At 27.5% G+C, this 10,000-nt stretch overlaps 3 non-coding genes across 3 annotated transcripts in view; all 3 read left to right on the top strand.

The window, feature by feature from the left end:
• The first annotated feature begins 4,701 nt into the window (after positions 1-4,701).
• LOC123304471 lies at positions 4,702-6,856 on the top strand. The gene has a single exon (XR_006536490.1). It is a non-coding gene; the product is annotated as a small subunit ribosomal RNA (ribosomal RNA).
• A 953-nt stretch (positions 6,857-7,809) lies between these two features.
• LOC123304468 lies at positions 7,810-7,964 on the top strand. The gene has a single exon (XR_006536487.1). It is a non-coding gene; the product is annotated as a 5.8S ribosomal RNA (ribosomal RNA).
• Positions 7,965-8,599: 635 nt separating this feature from the next.
• The window catches only part of LOC123304466, a 4,577-nt gene continuing 3,176 nt past the window's right edge, over positions 8,600-10,000 (top strand). The window contains exon 1 of the ribosomal RNA XR_006536485.1: positions 8,600-10,000. This exon is cut by the window's right edge and continues 3,176 nt beyond it. This is a non-coding gene — a ribosomal RNA (large subunit ribosomal RNA).

The raw sequence follows: 10,000 nt of genomic DNA on the forward strand, positions 1-10,000 counted from the left end.
AAAATGGTTGCTTATTTATAAATAAAGTTATTAGTTATAATAATATTTTTAGTCGATTATGGTAAGAAATGGTATTGATAATAAATGCTCTTTAATTTATTATGTTAGAAAATTTTTGTTTTTAAATGTAATAAATTAAAGAGCTTTTTTTATGAATAAACACTTTTTGTTTCCATCTTATCAATATTGATTATAATCGCTAACAATTATTATAATGATTTTAATTGTTTTTACTTATAATCGCTACCATTGATTATACTAAAAAATGCAATCGCAATTGACAAAAATTGTTAATAATTATAATTATAATATGTTTAGTAGGCAACCTTTAAAGCAATTTATGCATAACAGGTTGCTAGCCAAATATAAACTTAATGAAGTATTATGATGGACACTTACATTCGGAATTCATATATTTAAAGAAATAATTTTGATTATTCAGATTCTATTAATATTAGCTATTGTAAATAATATTAATCAAATGAAAAGTTTTTAAATTGTTAGGATGTATTTAGCAAGTTATGCTTTCCATACATAAAATAAAAATATATTATGTATAAATAATATTAGTGCTTGTAAAAGGATTAAGATTAATAAAACTAGATATATACTCTTAATACAATAAAAAGTAATAATTTAAAAGAATGTAAAAATATTTATTTAGCTGATAAATTTAAAATGGATAATAAATTTTAAATTTTTATTAACTCTTATTTATTATATAATATTTATTTGTAATCCTTATGCAAAATAATATATGACTTGAACAACGTACATGGGGGCGTGTATACAATTAATAAATTTAGGTAGAGAAATATATTTTGAATCAATAATTTATAAGTTCACAACAGAATAGTCAGATTTTTATTGTCTATTAAATATTTTTTAGCGAATAACTATTATGTATTACTAGAATATAATAATAATTTTTTTTTTTTTTTTTTTTTTTATGTTACTTGAATGGTGTATACGTTTACACGGTGAATGTAAAATCAATTAATCAATTTATATAGAAAAATATATTATGAATTAATTATAAATAAGTTCCAATAAAATAGCCTGATTCCCATTGTGTATTGAAATTTTTTTTTAACCAATTAACTATTAATGTGAATTTGTACAATAAAAATTTTGTATTAATTCTGTAAATTATTATATATATTTGCATTATACAGTATTTAGAAGCATTTAAATGGATAAAAATTTTTTAGAAAATCTACATATGTATCACATGTATTATACCGGTACCCTGTCGCAATATAACATGTACGATTTGTATATAAAATAAAATGAAATTTTTTCCCTAAAATTTTTTAATGAATCCCGAAAAATTCTATATATTTTACCTTTATATAGTATTTAGGACTATTTAAAAGGATAAAATTTTTTTCGAAAATCTACATATGTATCACATGTATTATACCGGTACCCTGTCGCAATATAACATGTACGATTTGTATATAAAATAAAATGAAATTTTTTCCCTAAAATTTTTTAATGAATCCCGAAAAATTCTATATATTTTACCTTTATATAGTATTTAGGACTATTTAAAAGGATAAAATTTTTTTCGAAAATCTACATATGTATCACATGTATTATACCGGTACCCTGTCGCAATATAACATGTACGATTTGTATATAAAATAAAATGAAATTTTTTCCCTAAAATTTTTTAATGAATCCCGAAAAATTCTATATATTTTACCTTTATATAGTATTTAGGACTATTTAAAAGGATAAAATTTTTTTCGAAAATCTACATATGTATCACATGTATTATACCGGTACCCTGTCGCAATATAACATGTACGATTTGTATATAAAATAAAATGAAATTTTTTCCCTAAAATTTTTTAATGAATCCCGAAAAATTCTATATATTTCACCTTTATATAGTATTTAGGACTATTTAAAAGGATAAAATTTTTTCGAAAATCTACATATGTATCACATGTATTATACCGGTACCCTGTCGCAATATAACATGTACGATTTGTATATAAAATAAAATGAAATTTTTTCCCTAAAATTTTTTAATGAATCCCGAAAAATTCTATATATTTTACCTTTATATAGTATTTAGGACCATTTAAAAGGATAAAAATTTTTTCGAAAATCTACATATGTATCACATGTATTATACCGGTACCCTGTCGCAATATAACATGTACGATTTGTATATAAAAAAAAAATATACATTTTTTTCTAAAAATTTGCATTAATTCCAAAAATTTTTTAATAATTTATTATAATTATTAATGTTTATTGAATAATTTATTATAATGCATAAATTTCATTTAATAAAATATGATAAAAGCAAAAAAAAATTTTTTTGGTCCCAAAATAAAAATTTTTAGCTGAAAAAAATTTTTTTTTTAAAATTTTTTTCTTTAAATTTTGATTATTCTGTAAAGTTTATGATGTTTAAAGCCATTTTAAACATTATCATATTTTGAGTTTGAAGCACCGGGTGTAATGTCTTTAATATATATGATGGATAGTGCGTGTAAGTTAATGAGATGAATGTATATCTATGTATAACAGTGTATTAGTGGTATTACGTTCAGCAGTCTCACACATATGATATAGTATGGTATAGTATAAGTTGTTTATTTTTCATACTGTCCGTGTATCATTCAACAAAGGTGGTGTAGAGTTGTATATGGCTTGGTATGACGTTGTTGCAATTCTATGGACACTATGATATTACGGATGCACAGATAGAGGAATAACACTTATCGTATATGTATCATTTATGTATGTTGACTGTGTAATGAATACTAAATATAATAAAATAATACACTTTTTAATAGAATAACATTTGTTTCATGTTTTAGTATGATATTAAATGGTATAGAATAGGTTGTTTATTTTTCATACTGTCCGTGTATCATTCAACAAAGGTGGTGTAGAGTTGTATATGGCTTGGTATGACGTCGTTGCAATTCTATGGACACTATGATATTACGGAATAACAGAAAGAGGAATAAAACTTATTGTATATGTATCATTTATAACGTACTTTTATGTTGACAAGAATGAATGTATATCTATATGAAATAGTGTATTTTGTGGTATTATGTTCAACAGTCTTACATATATGATATAGTATGATATAGTATAATTTGTTTATTTTTCATACTCTAAGTGTATCATTCAACAAAGGTGGTGTAGAGTTGTATATGGCTTGGTATGACGTCGTTGCAATTCTATGGACACCATGATATCACGAAAAAACAGAAAGAAAAATAACAATTATCGTATATGTATCATCTATATTATTATTGTATTTTGACTATGTAATGAATGCCAAATTTAAAAATATACACTTTCTTAATAGAATAACATTTATTTTAGTATAATATAAAATGATATTGAATATGTTGTTTAATTTTCATACTGTTCGTGTATCATTCAACAAAGGTGGTGTAGGTATGTATATGGCTTGGTATGACGCTTTTGCATGTCTATGGACACCATGATATTACGAAAAAACAGAAAGAAGAATAACACTTTTCAAATATGTATCATTTATATATTTTATTAACATGAACGCAAAATATACAAAATTATATATATATATACTCAAAATATTCTGGATGGTAATCAGTTTGGTTTATTTTGATATTTAATATTGTATTTTGGTTTTTTTGCTAGTAATGTTTCGAATATGTATATGCTGTTATTATTTTTTAGGTGTACATTGTATTAAATTGTTATCAATTATTTAATGTATGTATACAAAATAATAGCAAAAACATTTTCAATTATTATATAAAAATTTTTTTTTTTACACATGCATATTTATTAATATATGAAATTTTATCTCAGTTTTAATAAATATGTATTGAAATGAATAATAATACAATCTTATATATATTGATAATAGTCTGGATGGTAATCAGTTTGGATTATTTTGATATTAAATATTGTATTATTATTTTTGTAAAAAAATTAATGAGAATTTTGTAAAAAAACCTCTATATGTATATCTTTTTATATCAATATTTAAAAAAAAATTTTTTTTTATTAAATTATTGATTATAAATAGAATAACATATAAATTTTTTTGTCAAAGCAAGTTCATGGGTTATAAGTTTTAAACTTTACACTCCCATATGAGCACACAATATTTATATAAAAATTATTTTTATAAATAATATTACATTGACTCACCTCATACCAAGCGAGAATATTAAGTGTTATTATAACGTTTTTTATTTAAAATTAACTTTTTAAATAAAATTAAAAAATAAATGACGCTTTCAATCTAGCGACGAGTATGAGAAAATGTTTGAAATATTTTAAGACCCATTTGGTGATGGTCTGACAAAAATCATAATTATTTTTTTTTTTTTTTATTCAATAATATTTATTATGAATAACATGTTATATATTTCTTTTTGTAAAAGCAAAAAAATTATATAAATGACATAATAAAATATATATTTAAAAAAAAAAAAAATTAATAATAATATATATATCTCATATGTTTTTTCTATTAATTTTAAAACAATAGAGATATAAAAAAAAAAAAATTTATATCAGTAATGGGTGAGACCATCTGATATTTAAAATGAAATTGTAATAATATTATTATATATTAATAATTATTGTATGAAAATTTTTTTTCTTATAATAAGAAAACAAAAATATCATGTATATTATTATATATTTAATATTATAAATACAAATAGTTCCCTGGTTGATCCTGCCAGTAGTCATATGCTTGTCTCAAAGATTAAGCCATGCATGTCTCAGTACAAGCCAAATTAAGGTGAAACCGCGAAAGGCTCATTATATCAGTTATGGTTCCTTAGATCGTACCCACATTTACTTGGATAACTGTGGTAATTCTAGAGCTAATACATGCAAACAGAGTTCCGACCAGAGATGGAAGGAATGCTTTTATTAGATCAAAACCAATCGGTGTAAATTTTAATTTGCATCGTTTAATTTGGTGACTCTGAATAACTTTAAGCTGATCGCACGGTCTCGTACCGGCGACGCATCTTTCAAATGTCTGCCTTATCAACTGTCGATGGTAGGTTCTGCGCCTACCATGGTTGTAACGGGTAACGGGGAATCAGGGTTCGATTCCGGAGAGGGAGCCTGAGAAACGGCTACCACATCCAAGGAAGGCAGCAGGCGCGCAAATTACCCACTCCCGGCACGGGGAGGTAGTGACGAAAAATAACGATACGGGACTCATCCGAGGCCCCGTAATCGGAATGAGTACACTTTAAATCCTTTAACGAGGATCCATTGGAGGGCAAGTCTGGTGCCAGCAGCCGCGGTAATTCCAGCTCCAATAGCGTATATTAAAGTTGTTGCGGTTAAAAAGCTCGTAGTCGAATCTGTGTCCTACACTGTTGGTTCAATGCTCGCATTGTTTAACTAGCATGTTATGTGGGACGTCCTACCGGTGGGTGGTACAGATTATGTATAAAGTATATTTTAGTGTTATTATTTATTTAATGCATTATATATATTTTTATTATGTAATTTGTCGTAAGTGTTTAACCGTTAAGAGCGGTGGCAGCCCCCAATTGCAATCCCGTCGCGGTGCTCTTAATTGAGTGTCGAGGTGGGCCGGTACGTTTACTTTGAACAAATTAGAGTGCTTAAGGCAGGCTCAAATTTTGCCTGAATATTGTGTGCATGGAATAATGGAATAGGACCTCGGTTCTATTTTGTTGGTTTTCGGAACTCCGAGGTAATGATTAATACGGACAGATGGGGGCATTCGTATTGCGACGTTAGAGGTGAAATTCTTGGATCGTCGCAAGACGGACAGAAGCGAAAGCATTTGCCAAAAATGTTTTGATTGATCAAGAACGAAAGTTAGAGGTTCGAAGGCGATCAGATACCGCCCTAGTTCTAACCATAAACGATGCCAGCTAGCGATCCGCCGAAGTTCCTCCGATGACTCGGCGGGCAGCTTCCGGGAAACCAAAGCTTTTGGGTTCCGGGGGAAGTATGGTTGCAAAGCTGAAACTTAAAGGAATTGACGGAAGGGCACCACCAGGAGTGGAGCCTGCGGCTTAATTTGACTCAACACGGGAAACCTCACCAGGCCCGGACACCGGAAGGATTGACAGATTGAGAGCTCTTTCTTGATTCGGTGGGTGGTGGGCATGGCCGTTCTTAGTTGGTGGAGCGATTTGTCTGGTTAATTCCGATAACGAACGAGACTCTAGCCTGCTAAATAGACGTACTTTACCGGCATCTCAAGGCCCATCGGCTGTTTGTTTCCCATTTCATTCATTTTCATGTGTGTTATGTATTGTATTTATATATGCATGTATTTTTGAGATTTAACGATCAAGATTATATTTTGTATATATTGTGCTTTATGTTGCATATGTTATGGTGTATGGGTACGCAGTTTTTTGATGTGGTTTTTACTGCCGGCGTACAAATAATTCTTCTTAGAGGGACAGGCGGCATTCTAGCCGCACGAGATTGAGCAATAACAGGTCTGTGATGCCCTTAGATGTTCTGGGCCGCACGCGCGCTACACTGAAGGAATCAGCGTGTCCTCCCAGGCCGAAAGGTCCGGGTAACCCGCTGAACCTCCTTCGTGCTAGGGATTGGGGCTTGCAATTGTTCCCCATGAACGAGGAATTCCCAGTAAGCGCGAGTCATAAGCTCGCGTTGATTACGTCCCTGCCCTTTGTACACACCGCCCGTCGCTACTACCGATTGAATGATTTAGTGAGGTCTTCGGACTGGTACGCGGCAATATTTCTGATATTGCCGATGTTGCTGGGAAGATGACCAAACTTGATCATTTAGAGGAAGTAAAAGTCGTAACAAGGTTTCCGTAGGTGAACCTGCGGAAGGATCATTAACGATATATATAAAATATATTTATTTATATTTTTTGTATTGTTTTTAAATATTCCAAAAAATAAAAATATTATTGATAAGAAATATTTTTTTTAACAAAATAACATATTAATATGTAATTTTCTCAAAATATATAATAGTAATTATGTGTTAAAAGAGATTTATTTTGGTTATGATATCATATTAAAGTAATACGCCAAACTTTTTTTATACACATAATATATCTATACATATAATATAGAGAATATTATATAAATATTAATAATATATTTGTTACATATAAAATATTTTTATATTCAATATTATTATTATTATTAAACAATAATTATTAATAAAATCTATAAATAATTTCTCTTATAAAAAAGTGAAATTAAAAATAGAATATATTGAAATTATTTGTTTATATGTATATAATCTCTATTAAGAAAAATAAAATAAGATTATAATTGATATAATCTATATTTTTATTTTTCTATGTTATATAATAAAAATAAAGAAAACACAAGATAAAATTTTTTTAAAGAATAAAATTTATTTCAAATTTAAATTTCTTTATGTTTTGTCTTGATATTTCTTTTTTTTTATTAAAAGTTATTATGTTAAAAAACAAACCCATTTGTTTTGTACCATATTAATATTATATATATTTTTATGTAGAAAATAATTTATAAAAAAAAAATAAATACATTTCTATAAAATATACCAAATATTAATTATTATATCTAGCTAGCACTAACAAAAATATCAAAAATGTTATGTATATATTTATTAATACCATAATATCTTTAATTTATATATATATATATTTAAAATAAAATATATAATTTATATTCTAGAAAAATTTTTTTATTTTAAAAGAATTTATAAAGATATATAAATTAATAATTTTATTTTTTATATTAAAAATAAAGATTATTATTAATAATAATACTTACATTTAAAATTTAAAAAGATTACCCTGGACGGTGGATCACTTGGCTCGTGGGTCGATGAAGAACGCAGCTAATTGCGCGTCAACTTGTGAACTGCAGGACACATGAACATTGACATTTCGAACGCACATTGCGGTCCTTGGATACTGTTCCCGGACCACATCTGGCTGAGGGTCGTATACATTATATTAATATAATAAAAGATTATTTTACATAAAATTTTTTTTATGAAAAAGAAATTTATCAATAATTAAAAAAGAAAATTTATTTTTTCATATTTAATTAAATTGATAAATAAAATTTTTATAAAAGAAATGTAAAATTATTTATATATGAATGTTTTACGCCAAATATAAGAAAAAAATAAATATAAAATGTTTTTAATAGCATTTAAAATTTATATATTTTTTATTATTTGTCGACATTTTTAAATTAATATATCAATATTATTTTTTATCATTTATATATAATATTATAAAACTTTATGTTAATAATAATATTAATAATAAATGATATTAATAATATATTTTTAAAATATTAAATAAAGAAGAATAAACAAAAATATTATATATTAATATTTTGTTATGGAATATTTTATTTGTAATAAAATTTTCAATATACTCGAAAAAAATTAATATATATAATTATTTATTTTTTATTTTCTTCTCTTTAGATAAATATAAAAATAATATTATATAATAATATTAAAAAAATTTGAGTATGAATAATTAAGAAAATTGTTTACTTATAAAATATAACAAAAACATAATATATAAAAAAAATTTTTGTTTTAATACTTCTAAAAACTTTTACGACCTCAGAGTAGGTGAGATTACCCGCTGAATTTAAGCATATTATTAAGCGGAGGAAAAGAAACTAACTAGGATTCCCTTAGTAGCGGCGAGCGAACAGGGATAAGCCCAGCACTGAACCCCGTGGCTGATAAACAGACACTTGGGGAATGTAGTGTTTAGGAAGATTCAATATAAACCTATTGTTATATAATACATCCAAGTCCATCTTGAATGGGGCCATATACCCATAGAGGGTGCCAGGCCCGTAGTGATTATTATTGATGATAGGTGAATCTTTCCTTAGAGTCGGGTTGCTTGAGAGTGCAGCTCTAAGTGGGTGGTAAACTCCATCTAAGGCTAAATATTACCACGAGACCGATAGCGAACAAGTACCGTGAGGGAAAGTTGAAAAGAACTTTGAAGAGAGAGTTAAAGAGTACGTAAAACCGTTCAGGGGTAAACCTGAGAAACCCGAAAGGTCGAAAGATGAGATTCATTTACTTTTTATCGTTAATCAACCAATTTGTACTAGCATGTGACAAAAATTTTTATTAGGAATTTATTTTTAGTAAAAATATATGCACTGCTGTATATTGTTAATTGTATGATAACGAGGTATGCACTTCTCATCTTGTAGGACGTTGCGACCCATTAAATATTAATCTATAGGCATTGGTGCGTTGATTAATGTACAATATTATTTTTTGATAATATTTTGTGTATGTTAAACGCCTATGTTTCTTGATTAATTGTTTGATGGTATTAATTATAAATTGATATTGAGTCGCGTTATTAACGCGTTCAGATCCACCACGAGTATAAATAGGTTTTTTTATTAAAACATATTATATATACGGATTTTATGCCGTTATATGATACTATTTAACTGTCAGTAGGTGTATGATAATGAACTGGCTCATTTTTTTTTATTAAAAATTTATCTGTCAGCGACGATATAGCTTTGGGTACTTTCAGGACCCGTCTTGAAACACGGACCAAGGAGTCTAGCATGTACGCAAGTCATTGGGAATAAAATATTTTTTCATCGAAATATTTATAAATTTTATGAAACCCAAAGGCACAATGAAAGTAAATATTATTTATATTTTTTTATAAATGATAAAAGGAGGATATATTTATATTATGTATTAAATATCGCACTCCTAGGGCGTCTTATATTATTATAATTTAGTTTTCGGATTATATTATAATAGAGGCGCACCTAGAGCGTACACGCTGGGACCCGAAAGATGGTGAACTATGCCTGGTCAGGATGAAGTCAGGGGAAACCCTGATGGAGGTCCGTAGCGATTCTGACGTGCAAATCGATCGTCGGAACTGGGTATAGGGGCGAAAGACTAATCGAACCATCTAGTAGCTGGTTCCCTCCGAAGTTTCCCTCAGGATAGCTGGCGTTCA

Source organism: Chrysoperla carnea (genome assembly GCF_905475395.1).
Source record: "Chrysoperla carnea chromosome X unlocalized genomic scaffold, inChrCarn1.1 SUPER_X_unloc_56, whole genome shotgun sequence".
Classification (NCBI taxonomy): Eukaryota; Metazoa; Arthropoda; class Insecta; order Neuroptera; family Chrysopidae; genus Chrysoperla; species Chrysoperla carnea.